We start from the raw sequence: 13,860 nt of genomic DNA on the forward strand, positions 1-13,860 counted from the left end.
AAGTCCAGAAACAAAAAACAAGGATGACGGTGATGATGAGTAAAATTAAGTAATTTTATTTTATTTTAGTAGTTAGTTTTTCTTTCGTTTTATTTTTCTTTCATTTTGTTTTTGTTTTTTGTTTTTTTTTTTATGAATCATGTTTCTTTTTTAGTTTTTTTTATTATTTTCTTTGTTTTTTTAAGTGCTTACTACTTGCCCCTGTCCTTGAAGCACTCCACTAATGTAAAGGAAGTAACTCTTAAATGAAAAATTGAATATTTAAGAAATTCAATGAAAATGTGGTGATCATTAGTACTATGATTATATTCCATGGATTTAAAGTGTTTGAATGGATCTTGAAAAAAACACGGAACAAAATCTCTAGAAATAAAAGTTTAGAGACATATTATGAGATTTCGACATTCAAATTCTTTGAAACAGTTAAAAAAAATTGAAAAGATTGAAAAATCAAAGCTATAAGGCTCTAAGCACCAATAACTAGAGTCCAGTTATATGACTGTGATGCTTGTATTTCAAAGAGAGAATTGGGTCAGTAAATACGAGGCGTGCCTTATCACTTGATAACTTGTGCCAACTAGTTCAGAATTATCGATTGAAATTCCATATTAAAGAGTTGTCTTGAAACAAAACATTTAGAGTCTAAAGAGACTCTAGATATCAATGTTTGGATGAACAAATTCTGAGTTATGTGCTTATGGTGTGATTGTGTCAAAGAGAGGCTTAGGTAATTAGATTCGAGGGGTGATTTATCACCCGTTAACTTGAGCCAACTGACCTAGAATTATCGACCGAAATCTCACTAAGAGCCGTCTTGAGACAAAGTACTTAGAGTCAAGGACTTCAAACATCTTTTTCAAATTGAATTGTCAAGCAAGCTGCTTCAAGAATCATACAGTTCTAAAATAATTCCCATGATACAATTCGAAATTTAGTTATTAAAGATTCTTGATTCATAAGTATGCAAGACGCATTAAAAATAAGAGAAGTCCATTAATAATCAAAGAGATAATTGCAAGCCCCACTTTTATCTGAACTTGAATTTATATAAATTCTCTAATTCTTTTCGCTAAGATAAATTCTGTTTATTTTTTTTTTTTGCTCTAGGACAATCTAAATTTTAAGTTTGATGTTGTGATGCCTAGGCATCTTTAGTAATTTTTAGGTTTTTTTTATTAGTTTTGTTAGATTTTAATTAAAATTTTTATGTTTTCTAATGAAAATTCAATACTAATCAAGTATTTAGGTAGCATTTGGTGGAGAGACAGATATTGAAAGACTGAGACTAAGAGACTGAGATTAAGAGACAGAGATAGAAATAAATCTCAGTATTCTGTTTGGTGCAAAGTGGGAGACAAAAATTGAAATAAGAATTAAACTCTAATTTAATTTGTACAAAAGGTAAAATTGGAATTAATTAATTGAAATGAGAGTAGTTTAGGTATAAAATGTTATTAAAATTTCAATCTTCGTCTCTAAAAATTTTAGTCCCCTATGTCTTCACTTTTTGGAGGTAATGAAATATTGAAATTTTAGGGACAGAGACAGAAATTTTAGTACCAGTCTTTAAGCTAACAAACATGATACTGAGTCTCAGTCTCTCAGTCTCTATCCCAGTACCTCAAAACAAATGCTACCTTAGAGTTGTTCTAGTATGATTGTATTCTCACGAGTTTTTGTTCTCAAACTAATCAAGAATTAAAGCTTTTTTAACAAGAAAATACAAATACAATCCAAAGGAACCCTATCTAGACCCAAAACATCAAAATTGGGCACCTAAAACATCACAACGAGCACCCAGCATCCAATCACTGGTGCCCAGCGCCTCTCACCGACACCCGACACCCAATCACCGACGCCCAGCGGCCCCTCGCCAACGCCCAGCGTTCCTTGGCCCTCTGGAGGCAAAAATGGGCCAATGCCCAAACTCAAGAAGTAGCGCATGGCGCTCCAAACTCCAAACTCTTAAGATGGAACACTTGCCAAGGCGCAATTTTAATATACACTCTTAGGAAGTCTTAATCTTATCCGAAGATTCAAGATTCAAGTGATTAGTTAGATTTAATTCCTTCTAGAAAGATAAGATTTGGTTGTTAGGATTTATTTCTAGATTAGATTTAAATTATTACTTTATGATTTTATTTAAATTTAAGTAGATAGTTATCTTACCATTCCTCAAAATAAGATTAGTGTTAGTTTTTGAATTTGAATACTAGTTAAAACTTAGGATATAAATAAGTGAATAAGGTTTACAAGAAATCATTTTTGATCTTGGAGTCTTAGATTATTTTTTTTCTATCATGAGTAACTAAACCTTCTCCTCTATTGAAGGTTAGAAGCTTTGTTTGGTTTATGAATTTATAATGTAAGTTCTTTCTTTATTTTAATACATGTTTTTCTAATTTTTTAAGATTGAGTTTCATTCTTCATCACTAATGGTAAGAAATATTAGAAAATATTCTAATTCTGCCTTAGATTCTCTTATTATTTTGAAAATCTCAATTTCGGAATTAACTTAAAACTCATATCATAATCTTCAACTATTTAGAACTAGTCTTGAATACGTTACATATAATTCAACTAGGGATAGTTTTTGGATATTGTGTGGCTTAAAATTGAAACCGTTCTTCACCTCTTCTCATAAATAGTTGACTAAGGGATTGACAATTAATTGGGTTAGGAGAAATTAAATTATCAAGATATTGAAATTTTATTATAAATGATTTGCTTTGAAAAGATTTTTTGCATGAGTTAAAATAAGAAAGCATAGGCATTGTTCTTCTAAGAATCAAACATCTCCGAGACTCCGAGGCCTTCAACATCCTCATTCATTAATTTTCTTCCAACTTCATAAAACATTCTCTCATTCTCTTCTTTTCTGTTCTTGTTTCTAATTCAAGATCAACAATCCTCTAGCCGAAGTTTGATTAATCTAATTAGAGATTTAATTAGATATTTCTTGCCTCAATCTATTAATTCTCGTGGGAATGATATCCACTTACCGTAGTATTACTTGAATAATTTAGTACACTTGCCAATATCTAAGCACATTGATTTTTCACTCATCACCCACAGTATTAGAATACTCACCACCATTGTCACATGAGCCGCTGTAAGTAATGCTTCATCCAAAAGACATTAGGTATCTGATGAGCTAAAATTGATAGCTCGGATATTGGCAAGTGCACCAAATTGCTCCAAGTAATACCACGATGAGTGGATATCGTTTTCAAGAGGATTAACGGATTGAAATAAGCAATGTTTTGAGTCTCTAATTAGATCAATCAAACCGTGGTAAGAGGATTGTGGATTTTGAAGTAGAAGCAAAGAATAGTGAATAAATTGTTGATTGTAAATGAGAGAAAGCTTAGAAACTTTGGAGAAGTAATCAGGGAATGGGTTGTTAAAGGTTTCGGAGGTGTTTAATTCTTAGAAAAAATAATACTTGTATTTTTCTACTTTAATTGATGCAAAAATCTTTTCACAGTAAATCATTAATAATCAAATTCCAATTCCTTGACAATTTAATTTTTCTCAATTTAATTAAGTGTTCATTCTGTGGTCAACTAATTAAGAGAAGAGGTTAACCACGTTTTCGATTTTAAATGCACACAACTTTCAAAATACTATTCCTAGTCAAGTTAAAAACCATACGAAGAGTTTTAAGCTAATTTTGATATTAAATTTTCCAAAGTAATAATATAGTCCAAGATAGAACTAGAATATTTTTCAATAATTCTAACTATTAAAAAATTATGAATCAAAATAAAGAAAACACTTTCATTACTAATATATAAAATCAAACAGAGCTCCTAACCTTTAACAAGAGCAGGTTTAGTTACTCATGGTAGGAAAGAAAACAACTTAAAACTAAAGAGTTCTTTGATCCGCAGATTCCAAAATAATCTCTGTGAACCTTATTCACTTATTTATATTCTAGCTTTCTAATTAATTGAAATTCGGAAACTAATCTTATCTTCCGAAGAGTAAGATAACAACTTATTCAAATTTAAATTTAATCTAATCTAATCTAAATCCTAACAACCAAATCTTATCTTTCTAGAAGAAGTTGATACTAACTAATCAATTAAATCTTGTATCCTGAGTTGCTTTTAGAGCTTCTTTAGAGTGGATTATGATCTTGGCGTTGCACTCCATGGATTGGCGTTGGACTTTGAAGAATATTGGTCACTAGGAGTTGAAATTTCACTTAGAGTTGGGCTCCGAATTTGGGCGTTGGGCGCCCGGTACCTTGAAGATTTGGGTGGCATGGGGCACTACTTCCTGGAGTTGGGCGCCAGCTCAATCTGGCTCACCCAGGGCACGAAGGCACCAGGGTTAGAAGGCATGGAGTTAGCCACCCATTTTGAACGCTAGGTGTCGGTTCCTTGGAATTGGGCGTCTGGTTCTAGCGCTGGGCTCCCTTCTGCTAGCTTTGGACTTGGCCTCTTGAAGCCTGCGCCAACCTTGTGTTTTCTTTCTTGGAAATACTCTTGTGTTTTCTTATAAATTTCATTCTGGTTTGCTTTAAACATGGCCTGAAAACACAATCATTCTAAAACAACTCCAAACATATGATTAGTCATAAAAACTTCACTAAACATAAAAGAATTTTGATTCAAATCTATGAAAACTAATTAAAAAGAAACCTAAAAACAACTCAAGATGCCTAGGCATCAGTATCTAAACTTCAATAAGCATATACCTAATTCTTTCAATCAATGTTCTATTCATCCTTTCTACCAAACCATTTAACAAAAGTGTTTTAGGAGGTGTCCTTTCATACTTATTCCTTGCTACTTACAATACTCACTACCATTGTCAGTGAAAAACATTTCAACTTTTTACCTGTTTGTTTTTCAACTAAAGCTTGGATTTGTTCGAACTTTTTTAAAATTTGGTTCTTTGTCTTCAAAGCATAAGTCCAAAAATTTCTTAAGTGATCATCAATAAAAGTAATAAAGTAAATAGTTCCATTAAAAGACCGTACTTTTAAAGGACTACAAATATCAGAGTGCACCAATTTCAAGAAATTTGATTTTTTTAAAGTTGATTCTTCTTGAAAGATAATCTTCTTCATTTGCCAATCATGCAATGATAACATTTCTCCAATTCTACATTATTCAAACAGAAAAGAACATCCTTTCGAGCCAAACAATTAAGTCATTTTTTATTGATATGACCAAGTCTTCTGTGTCACAAACTACACACTTTTTTCTTTCGACCGCGTTCGTACTATTTTTTGCAATCATAGCATGCATCACATACAAATTTGAATTACCTTTTTTTCGAGCCACCACCTTGTTGACATTAGTGAGCTTCTATTGTCCAAAGCCAAAAATGTTTACAAAGCCTTCATTATCAAGCCTTTTAACTGAAACCAAATTCAAGTGAATATCTAGAGCATATCTAACATCTTTGAGTAGCAACTTCATTTTCATATTAGTCTCAAGACAAACATCCTCTATACCAATCATCTTGGCCAAGCCATCATTATCCATATTGAGCACTCCAAAATTGCCTACAGAATAAAATGTAAAAAACTCCTTCTTTGGTGTAACATACATTAAGGCGCCACTATCAATTACCTACCTGAACTCATCATTAGAAACAATATTAACCTTATACTCATAATCAACAATGCTAACAATGAAAAGATCATCTGAAACAGCAGATACACGATCATTACCATTATTTTTCTTCTTTTCTTACTTATCTTTGTTCTCCTTTTTTCAAAGAAAGTAATATTTTTGGACATTACATATTTTATGACAATAATGGCACAATATTTTTGTATCTTGACTTGGACTTACTTATGCTTTTACCTCTACCCCTTTAAACTTTGCTCTGATTTCTCTTTATTTTCAGTTAATAACATTTCAAACTGTGATAAAAAAAATTTTGCATCTTTTTTCTGGTCTCTTTATTTAAAATGCATGTTTAACAAGTTTTATGATCACTTTACCATTCGGAGCAGAATTAGGAAGAGATATACAAAATGTCTTTCAATAATTTGATAGAATATTTAGCAACCACAAACCTTGAACTCCATCTTCAAACTTAATTTCCATGCTTGACAAACTGATTAAGAATCCCGTAATTAAAATTCATTCAAGTGATCTAATGCTAGTGATCCTTTCTTATCTCAAATTCATCAGTATTTTTAACAAGTACAATTTATTATTTCTAGACTTAAAAGCATACAAGGATTTAATTTGATTCTACTAAACCTTAGCATGAGTCTCATTAGCAATGTGATTATAACTATTATCATCCATCTATCGCCTAATAAAACCACAAATTTATTGATGCTCAACCTCCAATTTTTTATCTGTTTTATACCCTAGCTTCTGTGTAGCAAACATGGATAAATATAGATTTTTGACAAACAACAAATCTTTTATTTTGTCCTTCCATATATGGTAATTAGTGTCATTCAAGCTTCTCATACTAACAAAATTATTTGTCTCTATTTTTCAACCAAGTTATAACCAAATGCCTAAAACTAAGTTTTGATGTTCAATGATAGGAATAAAAAATATAATTTTCTACTTACAAGAATTAGAAGGGCAATAACACCCACTCACAAATAAATGCAGCATCAAATTAACACACCAATGCATTAAAAAAATCACAAAAAACCAAAAAAATAGAGATAAGAATACACAAAAATTTTTAACCTGAAAAACCTCCTCAACGTGTAAAGTAAAAGTTATGAGTCACCAAGATAAAAAAATAACTTCACTATGATCAAGACATGGTACAAGAAAGTTATAAATCACTTAAAATGTACACACAAAAAGCCAAATAACTCAAGTATCAAGTTTTATAAAACAAGAACTAAAAATATGAAAATACCTCAAAATAGAGCTGTAATAAACCACTATTTTACGGTTTATTTTGTATTGAATTGAGTGGATTTTATCAATTATTCTTACACTTATTCATATAAATTGCATGGTTTTATAAATCCTTCCGAATTTGTGCTATATTTGAAAAGATGCTTCTTTGGCCTTAAAATTGCTAATTTTTAATTCTCTTTTATTACCATCGATGTCGTAATATGTGCGTTAAGTGATTTCAGGTTTTTTAGGGCAGCACTGGCTTAGAAGATAGAAAGAAAGCATGCAAAAGTGAAAGAAACACAAGAAATTGAAGTTTTGAGAAGCTGGCCTTGACGCGCACGCGTGGATGATGCGTACGCGTGACCAGGAATTTGTTTAGCGACGCATACACGTGGTTGATGTGTACGCATGACGAGCGTCATGTGCCTCAGTTACGAGAAAACGCTGGGGCAATTTCTGGGCTGTTTTTGGCCCAAAGCCCGAAAATGAAGATTAGAGGCTGCAGAGTGGGACGAATCAGGGGATTGATCATTCACTTTTCATTCATTCACAATTTTTAGGTTTAGATGTAGGTTTCTAGAGAGAGAGGCTTTCTCCTCTCTCTAGGTTTTAGGGTTTTTTTAGTTTTATTTCTTCTCTAATTCAGATTTCCATCTTTCTTTAATTTAGTTTCTCTTCTACATTCTATTATTCTAGCATCTTAGTTTATCTTCTCTTGTTGATTTTTTTTATTTTTCCAATTTAGTTTATGAACTCTTCATGTTATATTCAATTTCCTTTTAATGCAATTTAAGGTATTTCATGTTTATTGCTTCTTTCTTCATTCGTTGTTATTGATTCCTTGCAATTGTTGTTCTTAGATTTTACATTCTCTTATTGCTTTTTTATACTTTTATTTTGTACCTTCCAAGTGTTTGATAAAATGCTTGGGTGAATTTTAATTTAGATTTTTATGTTCTTGACTTGGATTGATTATTTAGAGACTCTTGAGTTATCAAAAGTCCTTTGTTGATTGGTGATTGAAGATTGCCGGTTAGCTTGAACTTCACTAAAGCTAGTATCTCACTATGAGTTGACTAGGACTTGTGAACTTAAGTCGATTGTATGCACTTGACCTTCCTCCATTGGTTAGAGGTTAACTAAGTGAAAGCAATTTACATTCACGATCACAATTGGCGATGATAATGAGGATAGGACTTCTAATTCTCTTTCCTTGCTAAGCACTTTCTTGATTATTAGTTTAATGTCTTTCCATTTTACCTTCTTGTTTCTTATTACAAAATCCAAAAATATACTTCTTCATAACCAATAATAAATACACCTCCCTGCGATTTCTTGAGAGACGATCCGAGGTTTAAATACTTCATTTAATTTTATTGGGTTTGCGTAAGTGACAAACAATTTAAACATTGACCGAGGATAATTTTTTGGTTTAGAACTATACTTGCAACGCGACATTTTTGTGAAATTCTTTACCGACAATTTTCCTCCGTCAAGTTTTTGGCGCCGTTGCTAGGGAGTTGCAAATGTGTGCCTTATTATTGGTTATTGTGAATATTGTGAATATGTTTTCCTTTTGTTTCTTTGTTAGTTGTTGCTAGTTTTAGGATTTTGTTTACTCATTTCTTATTAGTTTATGTTTTTATTTTCTCTTGTTACTATGAATTCTCACCCCTTTGGCTATGAGTTTGGTTACAATAGTGTTGTAGGGAATGGAAGCTACAATGAGAACATGCATCAAGGATGGAACAATCAAAGGTGGAAAGAACATCAAGCTTATGATCAACCATTTTGGAAACAACCTCCTCCATGCACTATGAGCAAGAGCCATTCCATGATGCATACTAAGACAATGGATATGGTGGACCTCCTTGGGACTATCAACAACCACCACTATATGCCTATAAACTCCCTCTTCAACATAGTTTTGAAGCACCATACTCACAAGACCCCTACAATCAAATACTTTCATATGACCCTAACACATATCCACCATACCAACCACCTTATGAGCCATATGAACCATGCATAAAACCATCACAATTTCAATTACTCCCTAGAACCACCTCAATATACACCATCCCCATATCCTTATCAAGACAAACTACTTTTCTATCATGAACCCTTCCTCCCAAGCAATGAACCTTCATATCCACTCTAGTCTCCAATGGATGACACCCTTGGTCTTGTTCTTCAAGGGCAAAGAGAGATACAACGGACGACACTAGAGTTCATAGCTACATTGACCGAGGTAGTAGATAATTTAGCCTCCCTGTGCTTCGACACTTAAAGTACCCCCATGGCCGCATGTAGAGAATCTAATGAGGAGAATAGCATGAAGGAGAGATTAGAAACTCCGATGGGAAATGAGAAATGTGGCTTTGTATTGGAACAATTGGAGGAAGTCGTAATTGTTGAAGAGAAAGAAGTGGTCAAAGATTTAGGAGATGCTGAACCTCCATGGGAATCTAGAGTTGTAGAGTATTCCTCCAGAAAGCTTGAAATTAATGTCGGGGAGGGTAGTGCACAACCTCCAAGGCATATTTCCTATAAAAAATTGGACAGAATAGATCAAGAGGCAAGTTCCCTCGGTGATGATGATCATGAATCAAGCTATCCTATTAATGAATTTGCATCCACAAGTGAACCCCTTGAGTTTGAAGAACCTTCTCCCGATGAGATTGAAAGAAACATTAAGGTAGATTTCTCTCAACCTCATATTTATGATTTGAGTGACGGAGAAGAGTTGGATGAATTTGGTGGGAAAGAGCTTGAAAGTGAAGAATCTTTTCAAAAGGTGGAAGTCCTTTTAGCAAGGTTGGACGGGAGTTGAATATGCGTTGTAAAGATCGTTGAAGACTTCTCTACCTAGGTTGCCATTTACACCTTTATTTGAGTGGGTAAAACTTATCTCTATTAGCTTTATTGTCCCACTTGAGTATGGTAAGTTTGAAACGGATGGTTAATGATGAGCGGATAATTTATACGCTTTTTGGCATTGTTTTTAGGTAGTTTTTAGTAGGATCTAGCTACTTTTAGGGATGTTTTTATTAGTTTTTATGCAAAATTTACATTTCTAAACTTTACTATGAGATTGTGTATTTTTCTGTGATTTCAGGTATTTTTTGGCTGAAATTGAGGGACCTGAGCAAAAATCTGATAAGAGGCTGAAAAAAGACTACAGATGTTGTTGGATTTTGACCTCTCTACACTCGAAATGAATTTTCTGGAGCTACAGAACACCAAATGGTGCACTCTCAATTGCGTTGGAAAGTAGACATCCAAGGATTTCCAGTAATATATAATAGTCTATACTTTATTCGGGTTTAGATGATGCAAACTGGCGTTCAACGCCAGTTCCATGCTACATTCTAGAGTAAAACGCCAAAAACACGTCACAAACCAAAGTTAAACGCCAAAAACACGTTACAACTTGGCGTTTAACCCCAAGAGAAGCCTCTGCACATGTAAAGCTCAAGCTCAGCCCAAGCACATACCAAGTGGCCCCGAAAGTGGATTTCTACATCAATTACTTATCTCTTTAACCCTAGTAGCTAGTTTAGTATAAATAGGACTTTTTACTATTATATTTTCATCTTTGGATTATCGTTTGATCCTTTGATCACGTTTTGGGGGTTGGCCATTCGGCCATGCCCAGACCACTATCACTTATGTATTTTCAACGGTGGAGTTTCTACACACCACTATCACTCTTGTTTATTTCTATTCTAAGATATCCATTCGCACCCAAGAACCTGATGAATGTGATGATTATGTGATGCTCATCACTATTCTCACTTATGAACGTGTGCCTGACAACCACTTTCGTTCTACATGCAAATAAGCTTGAATGAATATCTCTTGGATTCCTTAATCAGAATCTTCGTGGTATAAGCTAGAATCCATTGGCAGCATTCTTGAGAATCTGGAAAGTCTAAACCTTGTCTGTGGTATTCCGAGTAGTATTCAGGGATTAAATGACTGTGACAAGCTTCAAACTTTCGACTGTGGGGCGTGGTGACAGACGCAAAAGGATAGTAAATCCTATTCCTGCATGATCGAGAATCGACAGATGATTAGTCGTGCGGTGACAGCGCACCTGGACTATTTTCACTGAGAGGACGGACGGTAGCCATTGACAACGGTGATCCCTCAACATACAGCTTGCCATGGAAAGGAGTAAGAATAATTGGATGAAAGCAGTAGGAAAGCAGAGATTCAAAAGGAACACAGTATCTTCATGCGCTTATCTGAAATTCCCACCAATGAATTACATAAGTATCTCTATCTTTATTTTATGCTTTATTTATCTTTATATTCGAAAACCATTATCACCATTAGAATCCGCCTGACTGAGATTTACAAGATGACCATAGCTTGCTTCATACCAACAATCTCCGTGGGATCGACCCTTACTCACGTAAGGTTTATTACTTGGACGACCCAGTGCACTTGCTGGTTAGTTGTGCGAAGTTGTGAAGAAGGTGTGTGAACCATAGTATTGTGCAATAAGTTTTTGGAGCCATTGCTAGGAGTTGTTCGAGTTGTGAAAAGTATGAGTCATAATTTTGCCTATCAAGTTTTTGGCGCCGTTGCAGGGGATTATTTGAGTTTGGACAACTGACGGTTCATCTTGTTGCTCAGATTTGGTAATTTTCTTTTCAAAAAGTTTTCAAAATCTTTCAAAAAAATTTTTATTTGTTTTTGTTTTTCCAAAAAAAAATATAATTTTCGAAAAATCCAAAAAAAATTTTAAAATCATAAAAACCAAAAATATTTTGTGTTTCTTGTTTGAATCTAGTGTTAATTTTTAAGTTTGGTATCAATTGCATGTTTTTAAATTTTTTGCATTTTTTCGAAAAAAATTCATGCATTGCATTCTTCATGATCTTCAAGTTGTTCTTGACAAGTCTTCTTGTTTAATCTTTAAATTTTCTTGTTTTGTGTTTTTGTTGTTTTTTATATGCATTTTTGCATTCATAGTGTCTAAGCATTGAAAATTTCTAAGTTTGGTGTCTTGCATGTTTTTCTTTTCTTGAAAATTTTCAAAAATAAGTCTTGATGTTCATCATAATCCTCGAAGTGTTCTTAGTGTTCATCTTGACATTCATAGTGTTCTTGCATGCATCATGTGTTTTGATTCATAATTTTTATGTTTTGAGTCATTTAGTTGTTTTTCTCTCTCTTCATTAAAAATTCAAAAAAAATAAAAAAATAACTTTTCCTTATTTTACTCATAAATTTTGAAATCTTTGGGTTGACTTAGTCAAAATTTTTTAAAATAAATTGTTTCTTATTAGTCAAGTCAAGATTTCAATTTTAAAAATCCTATCTTTTCAAAATCTTTTTCAAAAATCAAATCTTTTTTCATTTTTCTTATTATTTTTTGAAAATTTTAAAAATTGATTTTCAAAATATTTTTCTTAATTTTATTTCATAATTTTCGAAAACTTTACTAACAATTAATGTGATTGATTAAAAAATTTGAAGTTTGTTACTTTCTTGTTAAGAAAGGTTTAATCTTTAAATTCTAGAATCATATCTTTTAGTTTCTTGTTAGTCAAGTAATCAATTTTAATTTTAAAAATCAAATCTTTTTAATTTCCTTATCAAATCTTTTTAATTTCCTTATCAAATCTTTTTCAAAATAAATTTCAATCATATCTTTTCAATCATATCTTTTTTCAAAATCAATTTCAAAAATCTTTTCTAACTCCTTATTTTTTCAAAATTGATTTTCAAGTCTTTTTCAACTAACTAATTGACTCTTTGTTTGTTTTACTATTTCTTATCTTTTTCAAAACCACCTAACTACTTTTCTCTCTCTAATTTTCAAAAATCACCTTCCTCTTTTTCAAAATTCTTTTAATTAACTAATTGTTTCAAATTTTAATTTTAATTTTATTTCTTCTCTTAATTTTCGAAAATCACTAACCTTTTTTTCAAAAATAATTTTTGAAATTCTCTCCCTCTCATCTCTTTCTATTTATTTTATTTATTTACTAACACTTCTCTTCATTTTAAAATTCGAACCCTCTCTTCTCCTCTGTGTTCGAATTTTTCTCTTCTTCATTCTTATTCTTCTTTTCTTCTACTCATATAAAGAAATCTCTATACTGTGACATAGAGGATTTCTCTTCTTTTCTGTTCCCTTCTATTTCATATGAACAGGAGCAAGGACAAGAACATTCTTGTTGAAGCAGATCCTGAACCTAAAAGGACTCTGAAGAAGAAACTAAGAAAAGCTAAAATACAACAATCCAGAGAAAATCTTACAGAAATTTTCGAAAAAGAAGAGGAGATGGCAGCCAAAAATAATGACAACAACAATAATGTAAGGGGGATGCTTGGTGATTATACTACACCTACTTCCAATTTTTATGGAAGAAGCATCTCAATCCCTGCCATTGGAGCAAACAATTTTGAGCTGAAGTCTCAACTAGTTGCTCTAATGCAACAGAACTGCAAGAGACAGAGCTAGAAGTCTACAGGCTCATGCTTTTTCCTTTTGCTATAAGAGACAGAGCTAGAACATGGTTGGACTCACAACCTAAAGATAGCCTGGACTCTTGGGATAAGCTGGTCACGGCCTTCTTGGCCAAGTTCTTTCCTCCTCAAAAGCTGAGCAAGCTTATAGTGGATGTTCAGACCTCAGGCAAAAAGATGGTGAATCCCTCTGTGAAGCTTGGAAAAGATACAAGAAGTTGACCAAAAAGTGTCCTTCTGGCATGCTTTAAGAGTGGACCATTTTGGATATATTCTATGATGGTCTATCCGAGTTCTCTAAGATGTCAATGGACCATTCTGCAGGTGGATCTATTCACCTAAAGAAAATGCCTGCAGAAGCTCAAGAACTCATTGACATGATTGCAAATAACCAATTCATGTACACCTTTGAGAGGAATCTTGTGAGTAATGGGATGCCTCAGAAGAAGGGAGTTCTTGAAATTGATGCTCTGAATGCCATACTGGCCCAGAACAAAATATTGACCCAACAAGTTAATATGATATATCA

The 13,860-nt window shown here is 32.9% G+C and overlaps 1 non-coding gene across 1 annotated transcript; it reads right to left on the minus strand.

The window, feature by feature from the left end:
- Positions 1-13,472: 13,472 nt before the first annotated feature.
- LOC112793246 (small nucleolar RNA R71) lies at positions 13,473-13,575 on the minus strand. Its single transcript, XR_003197949.1, has one exon. It is a non-coding gene; the product is annotated as a small nucleolar RNA R71 (small nucleolar RNA).
- Between the last annotated feature and the right edge of the window lie 285 nt (positions 13,576-13,860).

Source organism: Arachis hypogaea, chromosome 3, assembly GCF_003086295.3.
Source record: "Arachis hypogaea cultivar Tifrunner chromosome 3, arahy.Tifrunner.gnm2.J5K5, whole genome shotgun sequence".
NCBI classification, from domain to species: domain Eukaryota; kingdom Viridiplantae; phylum Streptophyta; class Magnoliopsida; order Fabales; family Fabaceae; genus Arachis; species Arachis hypogaea.